Genomic DNA, 20,840 nt, shown 5'->3' on the forward strand with positions numbered 1-20,840 from the left:
GCTGGCGTGCGTCCCAGGGGGCATGATGCGCTGCCCGCAGGGGCGTAGCATGTGTCCGGGGGTGCACATAAAGCGGTGTGGGCGTGGCAAGCGCCACACATCCCGGAAGTAGGGGCAGCCACGATGTCACCCCCCCGGATGGCACCCAGGGTGGACCGCCCCCCGCCCCCCCTTTGTCCGCCAGTGGCTACAATAGTTCCAATTAAATGAAGTATTCAAAAATGATAAAAAGAAAGGATTCACCTATGAAATTTCAAATTTCCAGAGAAATAATAGAAAGTGATACTAAATTATTATCAAAAAAGGACAATATATTGTTGGAATGGGAACCTAGGATGAAGAGGTCAAATGTGTTATGATAAAGTGGGGCAAAAGACGTGGAACATAATATTCTGATGACAGATTGGGAAAGACTATGGAAGAAGGATATAAAATTTACGGCCTGTACCTTACTTAAAGAGAAATTTATGAAAATGATGTATAGGTGGTATTTAACTCTAGTTAAATTGGCAAAAATGTATAAAACAAGGGAAAATAAGTGTGGGAAATGTAAAGAAGTAGAAGGTAGAAGGTATGTTTTCTCATACGTGGTGGCAATGTACGTAAGGTTCTTAATTGGGGGGGGGGGGATGCTATATAACGAATTGAAAAAAATAACCTTTATCAAAAAACCGGAAGCTTTCTTATTAGGTATTACAGGAGTGGATTTACCTAAAGCAGGGGTCAGCAAACTTTTAAAGGAGGGGGCCAGTTCACCGCCCCTCAGACCTTGCGGCGGGCCGGACTGCATGCATGTACGTGCATGTGGTGGCGGGGGGGGGGTTCCTCTCCCCCCTCCCCAGCCCCTCCCCTCCCCCTGCTTTCCTACCTCCTCCTGGCATTGGCAGGAGCGCCTCTCCTTTCTGGGCCAGCTTTCCTGGGCACCAGGCACGGGGCCAGCAGGTGCGCCAAGCTCCAGCTGAAGCCCCACGATGCGCCCATCATGATGCCCACAGCACGGCCATGAACGGAGAGGCTGGTGGTGAGTCTGGGCTGCGCCTCAGCATGCGGGCAGCGAGGCTTTGGATTGGCTGGCACCAGTCAAAGCCCAGCTCCCTTCCTCTGCAGGGCAGGGAAAAGCCAGGAGGAGGGAGAGAGGAGGGAGGAGGTGCCGAACGGTCACGCCAATCCAAGCGGCAATTCCAGGACCGTCCGCGGGCCAAATCCAGAGGGCAGTTGGGCCTGATCTGGCCTGCGGGCCCACGACATAATAAATACAAGCATTTGTTCATGTATGCAACAACAGCTGCTCGGATATTGTTAGCCAAACACTGGAAAGAAAAAGTCCCCACCAAGGAAGATTGGCAAACCAAGTTAATGGAGTATGTGCAAATGGCTAAATTAACTGGGAAACTTAGAAATCATATCATATCATATCATAAATATAACATATAACCTAACCTAACCTAACCTAACATAAAACATAACATAATAATATAATAAGAATGGGAAATGTTTATTGCATATTTACAAAAGCATTGTAAGGAAGTTAATACATTAGCAGGATTTTTAAAACACTTGTAATGTTATGGATAATGTTTACATTTGGAGGTAATTAGAGATAAAGACTTTATTGACATGCATAAATGAAGATAATACAAAGGAACCACGGGAGGGAGTGGAGGGAAGTCATCCCATAATGTGGATCTAATATTAAGTGTGCATACAGTTGTTTTAATTTTTTTACTTTATGTTTTTTCTTTTTTCTTTAATGCAATGATCTTGTTTATTGAGAAAATTAATAAAAATATTATTAAAACAGAACACAAAATAAAAAACTAGCCCCCCTTCCACAAACAAAAATAGAAGGCCATAGACTGTTAATCAGCCCCAGGCCTGGTTAAAGAGAAACGTTTTCACCGAAAGATATGTAATGAAGGCACCAGGCAGGCCTCCCTTGGGAGCAACAGAATATTGTTCAACCATCCTCATTTAAAGGGGACATCCCGGAATTATAGAAGCCATTCCCGGATTCTGCCTGGGTCCCAGAGTGTCTCGTCTTTTGGTCTCATGCTCTAGCGCAAATCAGTTGGCTTGCACCAGAGCACAGGGGCGTAGCCAAGGGGCCAGATAAAGTAAAACAATAGAAATACTTAACTGACCAATCACGTCGGTTCTGCCTCCCTAACAAAGTGCTGGCCCCCCATAACAAAAATCCTGGCTACGCCCATGTCTGAGCGCCAGACCAAAAGATGCTTGTTATTTGGTCTCACGCTTTGGCATGGGCTCCCCTGAGAGCTCAGAATCAAAACAACGAGCGTCTCGATTTAGATCACCAGCAGAAAGGGACTGTTCTTGGGTTGCTACCTCCAGACCACTCCTGGAGGAGGCCTCTGAAGAAAGGCCTCAGATGATGACCACAGGTTCATATGGTGAGACGCAGTCCTTGAGATATTGCAGTCTGGGCAACCATGCCCTGCTTGGGGCCTCTTGCAAGGCATCATCTGGCTCACCATGTGGGAATCAGGATGCTGGTCTGATACAAGAAAGCAAGATGAACATTCTTAGGAAAATCATGCTTAGTAGAACCCCCAAGTTCAGAGGCATTCTACCACCGGATGTCGGCTGCTGTTGGGAAAGGGATGATGCTGTTGAGTTGGAAGGATTATTTTGTATCAGGTCATTTCGCATGACTTGGTTCATTTTTAAAATTAATATTTTATTAGAAGTGTTTGGTTATAAAATAAAGGGGGGGGGGAAGAAAGAGAAAAAAGTGCAAACAATACAATAAAGAGGAAATTATCATGTGATATAATAAGTATTCTCAGTTACAATAGATTATTATATAAGTATATAATTTGTGTATGATACTGGATAGAAGTATTTAGATAGTATTGTTATCCTAATGCAGAAGTGCGATAGAACAAAGATATGTTCCATTCCACTTCTGCATTGACCTGTGGGGCTTGGGATTTGATCATTTTAAAAATATGCACAAAACTTTGTACAGTGGTGCCTCTGGTTACATACTTAATTCATTCTGGAGGTCCATTCTTCACCTGAAACTGTTCTTAACCTGAAGCACCACTTTCACTAATGGGGCTGCCACCTCGCGATTTCTGTTTTTATCCTGAAGCAAAGTTCTTAAGCTGAAGCACTATTTCTGGGTTAGCGGAGCTTGTAACCTGAAGCGTATGTAACCCGAGGTACCACTGTATTTAAATATGGCATGTATCTCAATGCATACATTTATTTCCTATTTATTTATGTATTCTTCTGTGTGTGTGTGTGTGTGTGTGTGTGCGCACAAGAGAGAGAGAGAGATGGCCCATGTGACCACGGTCTCTGAGTGCTTTACATAAAACAATAAAATACACATTACAATTCACAACAATAACACAAATAAAATGACATAAAATCACAAAGGCAGCTGAAGTCAGCACAATAGATGGCAGTTAAAACCATTAATACCATCATAAAACACCCAGATGAATTTGGTGCAGAAGTTAAAGTCCCCAAATGGATTGTAATAAAAGGGACAGGAAGTTCCTTCTCTGGTGTCAAAAAGAACACAAGGGAGGTGCCAGGTGAGCCTCTGTGAGGAGGGCATCCCATAACCAGGACGCCACCACTGACAAGACCCAAGTCAGAGGGTGTGGCAGGAGAGGATGGCAGGTGTAGAGGGAAGGTATAGAGGGACAATCACAGAAGCACTGAGACATTTCAGGGTAGTCTAGTTTGTCTATCTCAAAATAGAGCTGATCTAAATGGGATTGCCTGGCAAAAGCAAACTCACACCTTAAGGTACATATGTCAGAGGCTCGTTCATAATTGTATTTTGGGAATGTTCTTTTATAGCTACATTGCTTTATACTTTCTGGGTGTCCCATGGTCATATTATGAAGGTGTTGTGTTCTGTTTTTGTTTTCCAACATGTTTCTGATAAAGAAAACAATTGACGCGGTGTGAGCAAATTGCTATTCTGCAGGTGTGGCCAAGAGAAAATTTCATGAGAGCCCTAGTATCTGCCAATCCTAAAATATTTATCACAATATATACATTTTTGATGTGTTTGGGTAAATTTTGTGATATAAGGGCTGTATCACAAAATTCAAAGGATCCTCAGGATAATTATACAGCATTCCAATCCACACAGTATTTCAATCTTGGAAGGTAAGGATCTGGTAAGAATCTTGAGAAAATTGATGGAATACGTAGAGATGGCAAAATTTACTGGAAGAATAAGAGATTAAGATGACAGACTTTTTAAAATAGAATTGGGAAAATTGTTGAATGCATGAAGAAAAATTGTAAACAATTAAAAATGTAAGCAGGATTGCCACATAAACATGAGCAGTAAGAAATAACTTAAAGGGAGTAAAAAGGTTAAACTTGTAAGTAGGTTTGAATTGGTTATGCAGTAAGATTCCGATTTAAAATAAGGAACTGCGGGGGGGGGGGGGTAAAAGAAAATGTAGCTTTAATTTGTTTAGATTTAATTTTTGTTGTTGAAATATTGTAAAATGCAAAAATGCAAAATAATAATAAAATACCTCCCAGAAATCAAATCCCTTCAGCACTACCTGATGCTAGTCTAGATGGACCTTTATTCTGATCTGGCAAGGTGATCCTTAAGTCTTTGTCAAATGAGGAGTCACTGCATAGAAATTACATAGAAACATGTGCCTATAAAGAGAATATTGCATCAAAATGCAAACTGATGTGGAAATGTGGAGAACTGAATTTCAGATTGGAAAAATGAGAACCCAAGAGAAAGTGATATTATCAGATCTGCTCATCCCTATCTATAAAATCCCTTTGTTCATTACTGCCTCTGCCCTGGTGGCAGAGCTTGTGGTTCGTGGCCACTGAGAGAGAGCCCTTCTCCTCCATGAATCGGTCTCATCTTTTGAAGCCACTGAAGTTGGCAACCAGCCCTGGCCTCCTTCGCGAGGGAGTTCCAAGGTTTGTGCTGCAGGAAGAAGTGCCTTCTTTTATGCGCCCTGAACCTCCCAACATTCAGCTTCATTAGCTATCCATGGGTTCTGGTGTCATGAGAGAGGGAGAAAACCTTTTCTCCATCCATTTTCTCCATGCTTGTGCCTGGCATTTTATAAACTTCTCTCATCTTGCCTCTTACTTGCCTTTTCTATAAACTAAAAAGTCCCAAAGGTGGCAACCTTTCTTCATAGGGGATCCCCTCCACCCCCTCTTCTGAACCTTTCCCAACGCTTCGTTCTCCTGCTGGAAACTCTGGGCAGCCCCTGATGTGGACAATGCTGAGCTAAAGGACCAATGGAGTGACGCTGTCAAACGCAGCTTCCTGTGTTCCTGAGAGAAGATTCCATCCTGGCAGCTCCACTGCCCTAGAGATGCCCACTAAGGACAGACTGAAGCCAGTGCTTCTCCCTAAATCCAGAAGGTGTGACGGAGAGGAGGAGCAATGAGAGAGAGATCAGAGGAATGGTTGGGAATGTTCCTCTACAGCTCCCTCTTAATTTGCTCTGGAACAACTTTGCTTATGGAGGCAACTTCTGGCACCAGCTCTTATTTTTTAACCTCAAAAATGTCAGCAAATTTTCAAAAACTGTAAGTTGCCAGCCTCCCATCATCATGGTGCTGCAGCTTAAACCTCTCTCTCTCTCTCTCTCTCTCTCTCTCTCCAAGCTATGTCATTTGTGGCTATCTCTCATGGTAAATTATGTGGGAAGATGTGGGGTTCTCATTGTGCACAATGGGGGGGGGGGAAGTGGGGCAATATTTGGAGAAACCCTCCCCCCACATCTTCAGAATTGTCCCCCCCCCACTTTTGCTACAAGGAGCCCTCAGTCTCTTCCCAGTCCTGCCTTTTGTTAGCTCTTCTCACCTCAGAGATGTTTCAGTTAATCTCAGTTTCTTCCTATCTCCCTCTGATAAGCTCCTTCCATTCTGGAAAAGGTCTCACTCCGCATCCAAACTCCAGAGGAGCCCCACCCCAGAGCTGCAGCAAAGCCAAAGGGGGGGGGGAATCTTTATTTGGTTGTGTCTCAGGGGGAAGCCATGGTGTGGGCTGGAAGAGCTGGGCCATGCGCTGAGTCAGGAACGCTTGCCTGTCAAGAGCCTTGTCAGCATCACACTAACAGTAATCATTATGTGGCCTCCTAACCCATGGCGCCCCCTCACGCCACCCTTTGTGCTGCATGCGAAAAGTAGCTGCCATCTTGGCTGTCTGTTTTGTGGGCCGACATGACATTCTGAGGCCTGCTCCTGAGTGCACGGAGGGAGAGGTCAGGCGCTTTGCAGATGACGCCGGCTGCCTGGGGAGGACGGCCACTCTCCTGAAATAAGAAGTGCTGCTCTCAAAGTGTTTGGACAATGCCCAAAGGCAGGCCAAGGAAACTCATTACAAGTCAGGGCGTAAGTGGCAACTTGGACAAGGTGCCCTGAAGAGTGGGAATCCTCTCAAGTGGAGGATCTGATTGTCACAGCCGCAAACCCGATGAGATTCTTCTTTGTCAGGCATTCACAGGAAGGGGAGCCACAGAGAGCTTGTGCGCAGGAGAGAGGTTTTTCCTGTGGAGTTGCATGAGCGGGGGGGCCGGGGGGGGATCCTTGACACAGGAGAAATGTGAAATTGCCCTGCCTCAAAGAAGGCATCATGCTGAGTAGAAATGAATGAGGAATTGGAGCAACGAAGAAAGCCTAAAGAAATAGATGGGATAGCTCAGCTGGTAGAGCATAAGACTCTTAATCTTAGGATTGTGGGTTCGAACCCCACGTTGAGCAAAAGTTTCCTGCATTCCATGGGGTTGGACTAGATGACCCTTGTGCTGCTTCCAAGTCTACAATTCTATGATTCTCTTAATGTTGTGCAATCTTATTTCTGTTTTGTTCCTCCCTTCCCTTCCCGTTCTGCTCAGGAATACTCCAAGGGAAAGACTGTCTTCCTGGTGTGATCAGCTCCATCCTGACTCTGGGAACAGAGGACCTTTCTGGCTGACCCCTTCCCTTCCTCTGTGAAGGCAGCTTGTTTTGGCTGCTCTACCCAAAGACCTTCCTGGAGCTGAGTGGGAGAAGGAGGCAGCTTGCCTTGAAGGGCACGTGGGGGGCGTTCTGGAAGGAACCTCCCCAATTCAGAAACACCCCTCCATGGCTGAGGCCTTATCACTTTTATTCATGTAATAGAGACGAAGTCGCCCGGCCTCTCAGGAGCATCCATCTAGAGATTTATTAACCAATTTAAAATACTATTGTCTTTCACTTCAGTGTGAGATTGAGGTGTGTTGTCGGAGGAATATAAAGCTACAATCAGTGAGGCGCCGTGCAGCCAGACGCCACTACCTGGAACTCAATAGATATTCATGAACACTCCCGTATTTAGTGAAGGAAATAACTTAATGCCGACAGAGTCGATGGAATAATAGCCGTTTCCTGGCTGACTTGCAGCCCTCAGAAAATGAGATTGCACCTGCCTTCATTTTTCTTGTCTTTTTCTGGGTTTCTTGCAGCAGAATGCGCCACTGGAGGGAAATGTGCCACGCATTCCTAATGAGCTGCAGGGACAGGAGGCGGCAGCTGCCCTTCCTGCTCCAGCCTTGCAGGAGCCTCTGCTGGGCACGCCCCTCTCCCCTCCTCCTCCGCCACCAGGTAGGGTTCATTTCATGCTTGCTTAGATTATGAATACTCTCAAAGGCAATCTCCTCATCTTTCTTGCCCTCCACCTCTGCTCTGCCCGCCTTTCTACTCCCATCAAATTCCCTACACTCTTCCATGCAGGCAGCCACAGATAATCCCCTGCTCATTTCAGTGGGACCCGCCCAGGCATAACTGTGCACAGGGGGGCAACCTTGGAGTGAAGGAGGGAACCTTTGTATCAAATTGGTTTGCATCTAGGGATCATTTGCTTGTGGGTTGTGGGAGAGGCCTGGCTTGTGGGGGACGGCTTAGACACAGCAAATTGGAGAGAGCTTCTTTCTTGCTCTCTGTATTACCTGCCATTTCCCAATTGTATGGATCTCAATGGCATTAAGTTGCCCAGGGGAGTCTGACAGGCTGGCTGGAAGGGTGTGCCGCTGGCAGAAGCCTCATGAGGAGCAGGAGGGGCCCATTCAGGAGGGGCCAATTCAGCATTTTGCCGCTGTTCTTTTCTCCTTACTAACAAAAAAGATTATCGTAGGCAGTGATGCTGCCCAGCAGCTCCCTGGTAAAAGGGAAACAATCTAAGAAGGACCAGTTTATGCCCTCTGCAGACCACATGAAACAGCTTTCCCAGGCAAGACCAGTTTGCTGCGCACTGGGGGAGATGTGTATCTGCATGTTCTGGGCAGAGTCTCTCCACGCAGGGGAAAAGAGCACACAAGGAGAAGTGCCGGCTCAATCCTTCCACGTTTCTATGTGCAGGAAAGAGATTCCTCTGTAGCCGAGTTCAATGCCTAGAGCAGCAGCTCTCCAGGGATTCCTCAGGCAGAGGAGGGTCATCTTTCCCATCACCTGCTGCTACCTCACCCAGGGATTGAGCCAGGGGACTTTCTGCAAGTCAAGCAGGTGTGGTGAGCTATGGTCCTTCCCTGAAACTGCTGATAACTTGATGAACCTGCCAGTCTTCTTTTCCTTCTTCTTCTTCTTCTTTGGTCATCCCTCGTAGCCAAGTAAGATTGTCTTCCATGAACATGGTCTTAACACTGAGTCCGTAGGTGACTGCGGAGGCCAATTCTGGATCCACACGTCCTTCCACAGTGGGGACAGAGGTTTCTGGCTGGGAGTTGATCACAGTGAGGGTTTGCCAAACGTGCCTTCCTCTTGTGTGTTTCTGCTGCTGACATTGTAAACGGATCCTCAGATGAGAGGCAACATTGCTTGTGTGGAGCAACCCCACAGATATTCAAAGGTTGGCTCTGAGCACCAGCCTAGCCAAGTGTCCTGTCTCTGACCCTGGGCTGCCAGGGAGTTTCTTCTTGCAAAGCCTCATTTCCTCTTCTGATCTGTCATTCCAGCTGAGACAGGTTGGGCCAAAACCTTCCGACCCCAGTTCTGTGGGAATGTTAAGGAAGGTAGGAGAGGATATATTGTTTAGGCTCAGGGTGGCCTGTCTAATGTTTGTTCCTAGAGAATGGTCTTCTGCTACTCCTGTTCACCCACATAGTTCAAATGCGCCTCTTTCTCCTGCGAGGAGAAATTAAAAATAAAATCCTCACACAAATTCATCAATGTTTTTGTGTTCCCTGTAGCAGAAAAACCTGTTTGTCTGCCCACCCTTTCGCCTTAGTGAGCCAGGCATACCCTTCTCCCCAAATTCACAAACGCAGGACAGGTTTTGTTTGGCAGGAAGTTTGAAAAATCCTGGTGGCGATTTCTGTCACTTCCCACAGCATTGGTGGGAAAACCTTAAAGACGGAGGCCATGCAGTGCTTTGCCCCTCCCACCAATGCCCCTCAGCCCTACTTGACCATCAGAAAACCTGCAACTGACCATCTGCCTTGAGGCAAGAAGCCTGCTAGTAAGTAATTGGTTCAGTATAAGCTAGACCTGAGCTCAAGAGCTCCTTTTGTTTTCCATATTCTGCTTTATCTCTTTGTCCTCTCCCTTGTCTTCTTTATTCCTAATAAACCTGACATAATTTGACAGGCGGGTCTCGTGTGCATCGTTGGCAACTCACAAGGTTAGTGGAGGACCCCCCCATGAGCCTAAGCTGCTTGGTTCATGCTACACAGAGGTATAGGATTGGGGTTGACAGGCTGCTGGAATCTCTGCAGGAGTGAATGCAGTAGAAAAAAAGCAGGTTTCTTTCACCCCAGGGAGCAGCCAGAAAACCGGATGCCATATTGAAGTCCCTGTTTGCACATTTGCCTAATAACTCCAGATTCTCTTTCCCTATGCCCCTCCAAGAGCTGTAGCTACAAAGAGGGCTGGAGGTAGCACCAAGTGTTGTTGTTGTTTAGTCGTTTAGTCGTGTCCGACTCTTCGTGACCCCCTGGACCAGAGCACGCCAGGCACTCCTGTCTTCCACTGCCTCCCGCAGTTTGGTCAGACTCATGTTTGTAGCTTCGAGAACACTGTCCAACCATCTCGTCCTCTGCCGTCCCCTTCTCCTTGTGCCCTCAATCTTTCCCAACATCAGGGTCTTTTCCAGGGAGTCTTCTCTTCTCATGAGGCGGCCAAAGTCTTGGAGCCTCAGCTTCAGGATCTGTCCTTCCAGTGAGCACTCAGGGCTGATTTCCTTAAGAATGGAGAGGTTTGATCTTCTTGCAGTCCATGGGACTCTCAAGAGTCTCCTCCAGCACCATAATTCAAAAGCATCAATTCTTTGGCGATCAGCCTTCTTGATGGTCCAGCTCTCACTTCCATACATCACTACTGGGAAAACCATGGCTTTCACTATAGGGACCTTTGTTGGCAAGGTGATGTCTCTGCTTTTTAAGATGCTGTCTAGGTTTGCCATCGCCTTTCTCCCAAGGAGCAGGCGTCTTTTAATTTCGTGACTGCTGTCACCATCTGCAGTGATCATGGAGCCCAAGAAAGTAAAATCTCTCACTGCCTCCATTTCTTCCCCTTCTATCTGCCAGGAGGTGATGGGCCCAGTGGCCATGATCTTCGTTTTTTTTTATGTTGAGCTTCAGACCATATTTTGCGCTCTCCTCTTTCACCCTCATTAAAAGGTTCTTTAATTCCTCCTCACTTTCTGCCATCAAGGTTGTGTCATCTGCATATCTGAATCAAGCTTGGGATTCATCCAGCCCAGCCTTTCGCATGATGAATTCTGCATATAAGTTAAATAAGCAGGGAGACAATATGCAGCCTTGCCGTACTCCTTTCCCAATTTTGAGCCAATCAGTTGTTCCATATCCAGTTCTAACTGTAGCTTCTTGTCCCACATAGAGATTTCTCAGGAGACAGATGAGGTGATCAGGCACTCCCATTTCTTTAAGAACTTGACATAGTTTGCTGTGGTCGACACAGTCAAAGGCTTTTGCATTGTCAATGAAGCAGAAGTAGATGTCTTTCTGGAACTCTCTAGCTTTCTCCATAATCCAGCACATGTTTGCAATTTGGTCTCTGGTTCCTCTGCCTCTTCTAAATCCAGCTTGTACTTCTGGGAGTTCTCGGTCCACATACTGCTTAAGCCTGCCTTGTAGAATTTTAAGCATAACCTTGCTAGCGTGTGAAATGAGTGCAATTGTACGGTAGTTGGAGCATTCTTTGGCAGTGCCCTTCTTTGGGATTGGGATGTAGCCTGATCTTCTCCAATCCTCTGGCCACTGCTGAGTTTTCCAAATTTGCTGTCATACTGAGTGTAGCACCTTAACAGCATCATTGTTTAAAATTTTAATTAGTTCAGCTGGAATATCATCACTTCCACTGGCCCTGTTATTAGCAGTGCTTTCTAAGGCCCATTTGACTTCGCTCTCCAGGATGTCTGGCTCAAGGTCAGTAACCACACTACCTGGGGTGTACGAGACATCCATATCTTTCTGGTATAATTCCTCTGTGTATTCTTGCCACCTCTTCTTGATGTCTTCTGCTTCTGTTAGGTCCTTTCCACTTTTGTTTTTTATTATGGTAATCTTTGTACGAAATGTTCCTTTCATATCTCCAATTTTCTTGAACAGATCTCTGGTTTTTCCCATTCTGTTGTTTTCCTCTATTTCTATGCATTGCTTGTTTAAGAAGGCCTTCTTGTCTCTCCTTGCTATTTTTTGGAAATCTGCATTCAATTTCCTGTATCTTTCACTATCTCCCTCACATTTTGCTTGCCTTCTCTCCCCCACTATTTGTAAGGCCTTGTTGGACAGCCACTTTGCTTTCTTGCATTTCCTTTTCGTTGGGATGGTTTTAGATGCTGCTTCCTGTATAATGTTACGAGCCCCCATCCATTGTTCTTCAGGCACTCTGTCCACCAAGTCTAAATCCTTAAACCTGTTCCTTACTTCCACTGTGTATTCATAAGGGATTTGGTTTAGATTGTATCTTACCGGCCCAGTGGTTTTTCCTGCTTTCTTCAGTTTAAGCTTGAATTTTGCTATAAGAAGCTGATGATCTGAGCCATAGTCAGCTCCAGGTCTTGTTTTTGCTGACTGTATAGAGCTTCTCCATCTTTGGCTGCAGAGAATATAATCAATCTGATTTCGATGCTGCCCATCTGGTGATGTCCATGTGTAGAGTCGTCTCTTGTGTTGTTGGAAAAGAGTGTTTGTGATGACCAGCTTGTTCTCTTGGTGGAACTCTCTTAGCCTTTGCCCTGCTTCGTTTTGAACTCCAAGGCCAAACTTGCCAGTTGTTCCTTTTATCTCTTGACTCCCTACTTTAGCATTCCAATCCCCTATAATGAGAAGAACATCCTTCTTTGGTGTCATTTCTATAAGGTTTTGTAAGTCTTCATAGAATTGGTCAATTTCAGTTTCTTCAGCACCTGTGGTTGGTGCATAAACTTGGATTACTGTGATGTTAAAAGGTCTGCCTTGGATTCGTATCGAGATCATTCTATCATTTTTGAGATTGCATCCCAGTACAGCTTTCACCACTCTTTTGTTGACTATGAGGGCCACTCCATTTCTTTTATGGGATTCTTGCCCACAGTAGTAGATATGATGGTCATCAGAACTGAATTCACCCATTCCCGTCCATTTTAGTTCACTGATGCCCAGGATGTCAATATTTATTCTTGCCATCATAATTTTGACCACATCCAACTTACCAAGGTTCATGGTTCTTACATTCCAGGTTCCTATGCAATATTTTTCTTTACAGCATTGGACTTTCCTTTCGCTTCCAGGCATATCCGCAACTGAGCGTCCTTTCAGCTTTGGCCCAGCCGCTTCATCACCTCTGAATCTACTTGTACTTGTCCTCCGCTCTTCCTCAGTAGCATGTTGGATGCCTTCCGACCTGAGGGGCTCATCTTCCAGCGTCATAATTTTTTGGTGCCTGTTGTCTTTGTCCATGGAGTTTTTTTGGCAGGGATACTGGAGTGGCTTGCCGGTTCCTGCTCCAGGTGGATCACGTTTGGTCAAAACTCTCCACTATGACCTGTTCATCTTGGGTGCCCTGCTCGGCATAGTTCATAGCTTCTCTGAGTTATTCAAGCCCCTTCGCCACGGCAAGGCAGTGATCCATGAAGGGGGCACCAAGTACTGAATAGTTTGGGCCATGACTGGCCCACCTTGCAAGGTGGTTGCGCAAGGCAGTTAGTGCAAGCAGGCTCTCCTTGCTCTTCCCCTTTCTTCACATGCCCTTTCTCTTAATAATCACATTTTTGTAGACAATTTTCCACAATGTACACATTTTTGCAAGTAATTTCCCTTTGTATAACACTTTATTTCTATTTTATTTTCACTCTGTCTGCATTTTATGCACACTTCCTCCTAATATATGCAGTTTGGGTACAAAATCTGGCAACTGTGACTTTCAAAAGATAATCTGCATTTTGATGTGCACGTTGTTTCAAGAAGTGTGAATGAAGGTAGGTTCAAATAAAAATGTGAACCAAACTGAATTTCCCTCTTTTCCTACTTTTCAATACACAGAAAATGCCAACTTGCAACCCACCCAAGATAACAGTAATGGCAGAATGATTTTCAAGGGATGGAATTCAGGAGTAGGGCTCACTGTTGCCTGAAAATGGGGCATGACTTCCTCTGCAGAAGAAAAATTGCAAGGAAGAAGGAACCTGGAGGTTGGTTGTGTGAATTCAGTTTCCGTGGCTAACAGGGTTGAGGAGCTTGAAACATGATAAGGAGAGAGATGAGCTGCATTGCTATGGTAACTTAATCAGTTAAAATCCTCCTGCTCAATTCACTCCTGTTAGCATTAAGGGAGGGAGGGAGGGGGGACAGAGAGGAGCGATGAATTCACCTGAGCTCAATTGGCTGATTAAATTAATAGGTATGGATGACTAGGGTTCTATTTCAAAAGAGCTATTTTTAAAAAAATATGCATAATTTTAATTACACATTGACACACGCTCTATTCCTAATGAAGAAGAACTTGACTACAAGGGCAGGTGCTCTTAATTAATGCTTCGATGGAAACCAGCACAAGGAACCTGGGGGGAGAAGGAGGACTCTGTGCTCTTCTTCCCCCCGCCCCAAACCCCTGGCAGCACTCAGCTCGCCTTCCATTCTTTTCTATTCGTTCTCTCCTTCCCTTCATTAGTGTAATAATGAATAGTTCCAGAATTTTAAAAAGGAAATATGCAGAATCCTTGGGAATAACACCTCCTTCCAACTCAGCCTTTCTCAACATGGAGCCCTCTGGCAGTTTTAGACTGCAACGCTCATCAGCCCCAGATCTAAGCAGACAGAGGGCACCAAGTTGGGGAAGGCTGTTTGAACTCATCCCTATTTTCTGACATGCTGACATCCTTCCTTCCTTGCTTCTAGCAGGACTTGGCATGTACCTGATTGGCTGATCGGCTGTGATGTCATGGAACCTTCACAATTCATCGGGGAAACCATCACACAAGGGCAATGGTGGCTCTCAGTCTTCCTCATCATTGGAGGACATTCTGCAAACAATGACAAGCAGGGTAGGCCGGTACCCCAAAGAGCTTGGCTGTGGGTCAGATGCACTTGGTGGGGCTGGTGGTGTCTCACCAAGGAACATGGCAATGGGCAGCTGGCGCTTTTGTCTTTTCCGCTGGTCAGGGCGCACTTGGTGTCTCCTCAGCTGGTCAGGGCATGCTTGGGCACCCTCCTGGTCCACGGATGCAGCTTCAACATGGTCGCCAATGTTCTTCAGATTGACACACCATTTGAAGCGGCTCAGAACTCCTTTGCAGGCTGCTTGAAGCGTGCATACAGCCTGAGAGTCTTCTTGCGCAAGGTGCTGCCATCAATGGGGATACGCTGGAGAGTCATGTCCTCTAGCCACAGGTTCAGGGCCTCATGTGCCTTCCCCATGGCCTCGTCTCGCACGTACCTGGGGACCTTGGCAGTTGCAGGTGTACTCGCTGCCGCTGATGCCCGGATTTATTTCTCCCACATCTTAGTGGCACCTGTGCTGGATTTATTCCTGCCAAACTTGTGTGCCACAGCACAAACGCTCATGCCATCCTGTAAACAGTCCAGCACTTCCAACTTCTCCTCCAGTCTGGGCACCACTTGCTGCCTTTTGGGTTTGTCATCACCTGAGGAAGACGACGATGCGTGTGTTCAGGTGTCATCTCAAAACAACAACAACAACAACAAAACACCTCTTCAAAAAAACCTCCCCAAACAACTAAAAAAAAAATAATCTCAAAAAACTCCTCCAGAAACTCCTCCAAACTCCTCCAATAATCTGCCAAATTCCACCACAATTGCTTCCTCCCTCCCTCAAACTCCAACTCTCCACAGGCTTCAAAGGTTGGTGCAAGGGCTCCCGGGATCAGGGCCGTCTTTAGCAGATGTGGCGCCGGGGTGCAAATATCCGCCCAGCACCCTCCCCAAATTACCACAGATAGTGTTGGGGTGGCCATAGCTGCGCACTGCCAGCCACCCAGGGGGGGCACAACTCTCCCCCATGCCGCTGCAGGACAGCGATCCTTGCAGAGGCTTGGGAGTGAAGTTGCGCCCCTCCCAAGCCTCCACGGGAGGAGAGCGCAGCTTCCCTCCCAAACCTCCTCGGGAGGAGAGCGATCCCCGCAGAGGCTAGGGAGGGAAGCTGCACGCCTGCCAGCCTTATGGTTGGTGGGCGTGCAGCTGGCGGGCGTGCAAGGAAAGGGGAGGCCGCCGGCAAAGCCACGCAGCTCCCCCACTCATTGGGGCACTCCTGAGAGGCCGGCGCCCTGGCGCAACACACCACTAAACTCTATGGGAAAGACGGCTCTGACCGGGATTCCACTGAAAAGCTGTTTTCGCATGATTTTTTGGCTTCTTTTAGGTGTTTCTGTCCCTTCCGCACTACTTCCAGGCTTGACACCATACAAGTGCACCTTGAACACGTGTAAAAGCCTGTATTTTAAATTGCCTCTCCATCCAGTGTCACTGGGATAAAAGAGTGGCCTGATTCTCACACGTGTGGCTGCCACTGTCCCATCTCTGGGCTGCAGAGCAGGGGGAGGTCTAAATCCTGTCAGAATGGGAATATGGAGAGACAGAGAGAGGGCTGGGAGCAGATGCCTGCTGGAGTCAAAGACTCCGGAAGCTGGAGGTGTGATTGTGTTTGCTGCTCCCTGTTGGTGTCGTGAGCCAGTTGCTGCTCAAGCGCCCCAGAAATGATGGCAAATGTGTTTTAAAATTTTGTGACAGTCCATGCACAAATCACCAATTAAAGGCTCCCAAACCGCACATTAACATGATAAGTTATAACAGCTCCAAAAGAGACATTCTTGTTTATCACGGCAGCGACCCATGGATTAAGGGCTCCCTCAGTACACATTGACAGCCCGGCGCCAGCGGCACCAAAGCTGTTGCGCTCTGCGTTGTGCCAATGATCTGTGGAGAATGGGAGGAGGGCGCCTCCTCATTCCCCCTCACAACTTTTAAACAAAGGGGAGAGACCGGGCTTCCTGACCGGCTACAGATCAGTGAGTGAGCATTTGCAGTTCCAAGGGGGGAGGAAGAGAAGCGTCTTGGAGCAAACGTGAAAGGGAATGAGTACAGAGCACCAACAGGCAATGAGGGGGGTAATCTCAGGCTCTGGTAGGGCCCAGGCTGGATTACCGTGGTGTGTAATTCATGGAACTGTCCTTGAAGACAGCTCAGAAACCTCAACTAGCACAGAATTCAGCTGACAGAATTCTGGTTAAATTCAATGTTGGTCAGAGTTGTCCTATTAATAAAATTGATGGAGATGGCCACATATCACCTCATATCTCCTCTTTTCCAGACTAAACATAACCAGCTCCTTCAAGCGTTCCTTGTAAGGCTTAGTTTCCAGCCCCTTGATCATCTTGGTTGTCCTCCTCTGCACACCTTCCAGCTTGTCAACATCCTTCTTAAATTATGGTGCCCAGAACTGGACACAGTATTCCAGGTGTTGTCTGGCCAAGGCAGAATAGAGTGGGACTATTGCTTCCCTCTGAATCCCATTGATGCACTCAGCAGCTGGCAGTTCTGCCAGCCGAGCAGAGCGTGGGTTTCCACCAGAGAAAGTGGCACCCCTAGAAAGCCAGCTTGTTTTCAATCCAGCTTTTACGGCCACAAATGTGCATCTGCAAAGGATAAAAGGTAAAAAGTTAAAGGACCTCTGACAGTTAAGTCCAGTTGCAGATAACTCTGATGTTGTGGCGCTCATCTCACCTTACAGGCCGAGGGAGCCGGTGTTTGTCTGCAGACAGTTTTTCCGGGTCATGTGGCCAGCATGACTGAGCTGCTTCTGGCGAACCAGAGCAGCGCACGGAAACACCGTTTACCTTCCCGCTGGAGTGGCACCTATTTATCTACTTGCATTTTTGGTGTGCTTTCGAACTGCTAGGTTGACAGGAGCTGGGACCGAGCAACGGGAGCTCACCCCGTCACGGGGATTCGAACCACCGACCTTCTGATCAGCAAGTACAAGAGGCTCAGTGGTTTAGACCACAGTGCCACCCACATCCCTTTCTGCAAAGGATACATTTCTCTAATTCACTGGTGGTGGCTATTACTCCCTCCCATGGCAAAGGGTTCCAGAAGCCACTGATGTGTAGTAGCAGCAGCAAGTACTTGGAGGTAATAATGGACTGGATGAGGACCAATAAACTGAGTCTGGATCCTGGTAAATTCAAAGCAGCACGTGGACTTGGGGAAAGAATTCAATTCCATTCACATACAAAGGTCAACCTCCCTAACTTTCATTTTCCAAAACACAGAAGTATTCTTCATGATTCAAAAGTTGCACTTCTCTGAATTTTGCAAAACAGTTTTCCAGGCAAGTAATGTACCCCAAAATAAAAACAGTAGGGTAAAATGTGCATAACATGCATAAAACATAAATTGCATTGTATTATGGAAAACTGATTTGCAAAAATATGCATATTGGGCAAAATTGCACATAGGAAATGTCTATATTAGGAGAAATTCACACTAAAATGCTGGTGAATTTTCATGAGGCATTTTTTAAATGGTACAAGTGTGGAAAGATAGAAAACTGAGCTTAAAATGGAGAAACAGAAGAACCAAAGAAGAGAAGAACTAGACAGAGTCAAACCCTCTAGCTGTTGGCTAGCTGGCATGTTCTGAATGGGGTTGCCCTCCCCATGAAAGCCCAGGGGCAGAGTCTGAGGGTGCTCCTTGAGCCACTCGAGTCCCTGGAGGCTTGGGGGGCCCAGAGGGCCTTTGCTCACCTTGTTTTGCTGGGACAGAAAGAGCCTGTCTGCCGTGAGTCCTGCTCCCATAAACTCCCATTGGATGACCCTTCTGTGCTCTGCGCAGAGATGCCCTGACAGACAGCCTGGAAGTCGCAGTTAGTAGGGGCTGCTCTGGCATGAATGCTGACTGGGGGCCCCCTCAGGGAACGCGGAGCACCAACCCTGAAGACTTGTTTGTTTCCAGACTGTTTGTTTCCAGACTGAATTCAAGGTGCTCCGCGTTAAACAACCCTAAATGGCTTTGGGGCTCACTTGCCTGAAGGAACCCAGCAGCCTGAGTCCTCAGCTCTGGGTGAGGTCTTCATTCTTGTTGCCCCCCCTCCAGGGGGAAGTTCACTGGGTGGGGACAGGAGTAAGGCCTTCCCTGTGGTGACGCCCTAATTATGGATTGCCCTCCTCTTGGAATTACCACTGGCACCAATGGTGCTGCCATTTCAGCACAAGGTTAAAACCTGCCTTTTTCACCTGGGCATTTTTGGGATTTTGACCCACTGCTGCAAATTGTTGTGCTGGAATTCTTCATTTTATTTTTTAAAACTTTTGCTTTATATGGTTTTAAATGATGTTGCAACCCATCCTGGGATCAACTGACCAATGTCCTCAACAAATTCACGAATATATATTTATATACAGCAAGTGCACCACAGCAAATATTTCATGTTCAGCAGTTAATATCTAAAATGAGGTGGAGGGAGCCCCCCACGGGGGATGACCTAACATCTTGCAGGGGTGGCCTAACTGGTGGGGGTAAGCTGCTCTGTGAGGACGCGGGGGCTTTATCAATGAATCCTTTTGTTCTGGCACTATCAAAACAGGTTTCAGAACAGGGTCATCATAAATGTGGGCTCTGGCAAATTTGGTTTATCTCTTAAAGCTGAACAGCCTCCTGCTGCTGGGATTTTGATGTGGTTCTTTCTCCTGAAGTCTCCTGGCCCGTCCCCCCACCATGTCCTCTCCAGCTATGCTTAGGGTAGGGCCCTCTGTCACTGCCCCAGCCGGGGAGTTGTGAGTGCGAGTGCTGCGGCAGTGGAGGAGGCCAGGCGGAGCCCCCGTTCTCCATGGACAAGATATCAAAGTTCTCATTCTCCATTCTTGGTGAAGAATCAAGATGGCACATGACAAGCCCGTTTGCATGCAAATGACCGCAGAGGAAACAGGAGGCAGCGTGGAGAAGCAACTCGGATGGCTCCCCAAGGATTCCACCCCACTGTGCTTGTGGGCCCAGGCGGCACGTTGCAAACAAGACAAGGGCCATTTGGGAAGGCGGGGTTTGTGTGTGCATTGGAGGGCAGGGCCTTTAAAGGCAATAATGGGGCAGGGCTGTGGGGGGGGGCCACCCATCCCTTAAAATACAGGACAGTCCCATTTTTGGAGTCATAAAAATAAAAATTGGCATTTGTGCGCTCACCCAAACTGCTTGTTGCTTAGGCAGTTGAACCCGCCCTTCCCTCCAAATCTGACTGATTGACGCTCCAGGCTAGCCAATGCCAAGCAGCAGCCTTGCGAAAGAGCTTGTTCCTGATGTATAGGGGGTGCATTACACCAGTAAAATTGGCAAAAATGTATAGAACAGAACAAAAGACTTGTTGGAGGTGTAAAGAAGGGGAAGCTACATTTTATCATATGTGGTGGGATTGTAAGATTATTACAAAATTTTGGGAAATGATATACAATAAATTTTAAAAAATGGTTAAAATAACATTTGTTAAAAAACCAGAAGCTTTTATCGTTAGGTATTTTAGGACAAGTGTTGTCGAAAGAAAAAAAGACATTATTCATATATGCTACTACAGCGGTAAGAATTTTAATAGCTCAAAATTGGAAAACCGGAGAAGAACCATCAAAAGCACAAGGGATAGAAAAGTTAGCAAAGTTAACGGATAAACTGCGTGAAAAGGACAATAGTGACTTTGAAAAAGAACGGGAACTCTTTACAATATATGTGCAGAAATAACAGAAAGAAAAGGTCTCGTTGGCAGGATTTAAATAAACATTTACAACTTTATTTACAGAGAACAAGAAGTATAACAATGTGATAACATAACATTGTATATAAACAGCAGAATGTATCATCTGATGTAATAAACCAGAAATGGTAGTTAAGGGAAGTCAACGGAGGTCAGGGGGATTGGAAAATGTGTGTTGACTCCTGCTTCTTGGGAGAAAAGCAATGACAAACCTAGGCAGCATCTTAAAAAGCAGAGACATCACCTTGCCAACAAAGGTCCGAATAGTTAAAGCCATGGTTTTCCCAGCAGTGATGTATGGAAGTGAGAGCTGGACCATAAATAAGGCTGATTGCCAAAGAATTGATGCTTTTGAATTGTGGTGCTGGAGGAAACGTATCCATTCTGACTGAAGAAAATCAGCCCTGAGTGCTCACTGGAAGGACAGATCCTGAAGCTGAGGCTCCAAGACTTTGGCCGCCTCATGAGAAGAGAAGACTCCCTGGAAAAGACCCTGATGTTGGGAAAGATGGAGGGCACAAGGAGAAGGGGACGACAGAGGACGAGATGGTTGGACAGTGTTCTCGAAGCTACAAACATGAGTCTGACCAAACTGCGGGTGGCAGTGGAAGGCAGGAGTGCCTGGCGTGCTCTGGTCCAGGGGGTCACAAAGA

The 20,840-nt window shown here is 46.6% G+C and overlaps 1 long non-coding RNA gene across 5 annotated transcripts; it reads left to right on the forward strand.

Annotated features, from left to right (window-relative positions):
• Positions 1–880: 880 nt before the first annotated feature.
• On the forward strand, positions 881–15,277 carry LOC310667260. Of its 5 annotated transcripts, none has more exons than XR_014506238.1 (5): positions 881–1,021; positions 7,467–7,610; positions 8,325–8,507; positions 13,479–13,627; positions 14,334–15,277. It is a non-coding gene; the product is annotated as an uncharacterized lncRNA (long non-coding RNA). The 5 variants fall into 5 exon arrangements; XR_014506239.1 differs by having other exon boundaries at positions 8,325–8,502; XR_014506240.1 differs by having other exon boundaries at positions 8,325–8,502; positions 14,337–15,277.
• Positions 15,278–20,840: the final 5,563 nt, after the last annotated feature.

Source organism: Podarcis tiliguerta (genome assembly GCF_965153285.1).
Source record: "Podarcis tiliguerta genome assembly, chromosome: 16".
Classification (NCBI taxonomy): domain Eukaryota; kingdom Metazoa; phylum Chordata; class Lepidosauria; order Squamata; family Lacertidae; genus Podarcis; species Podarcis tiliguerta.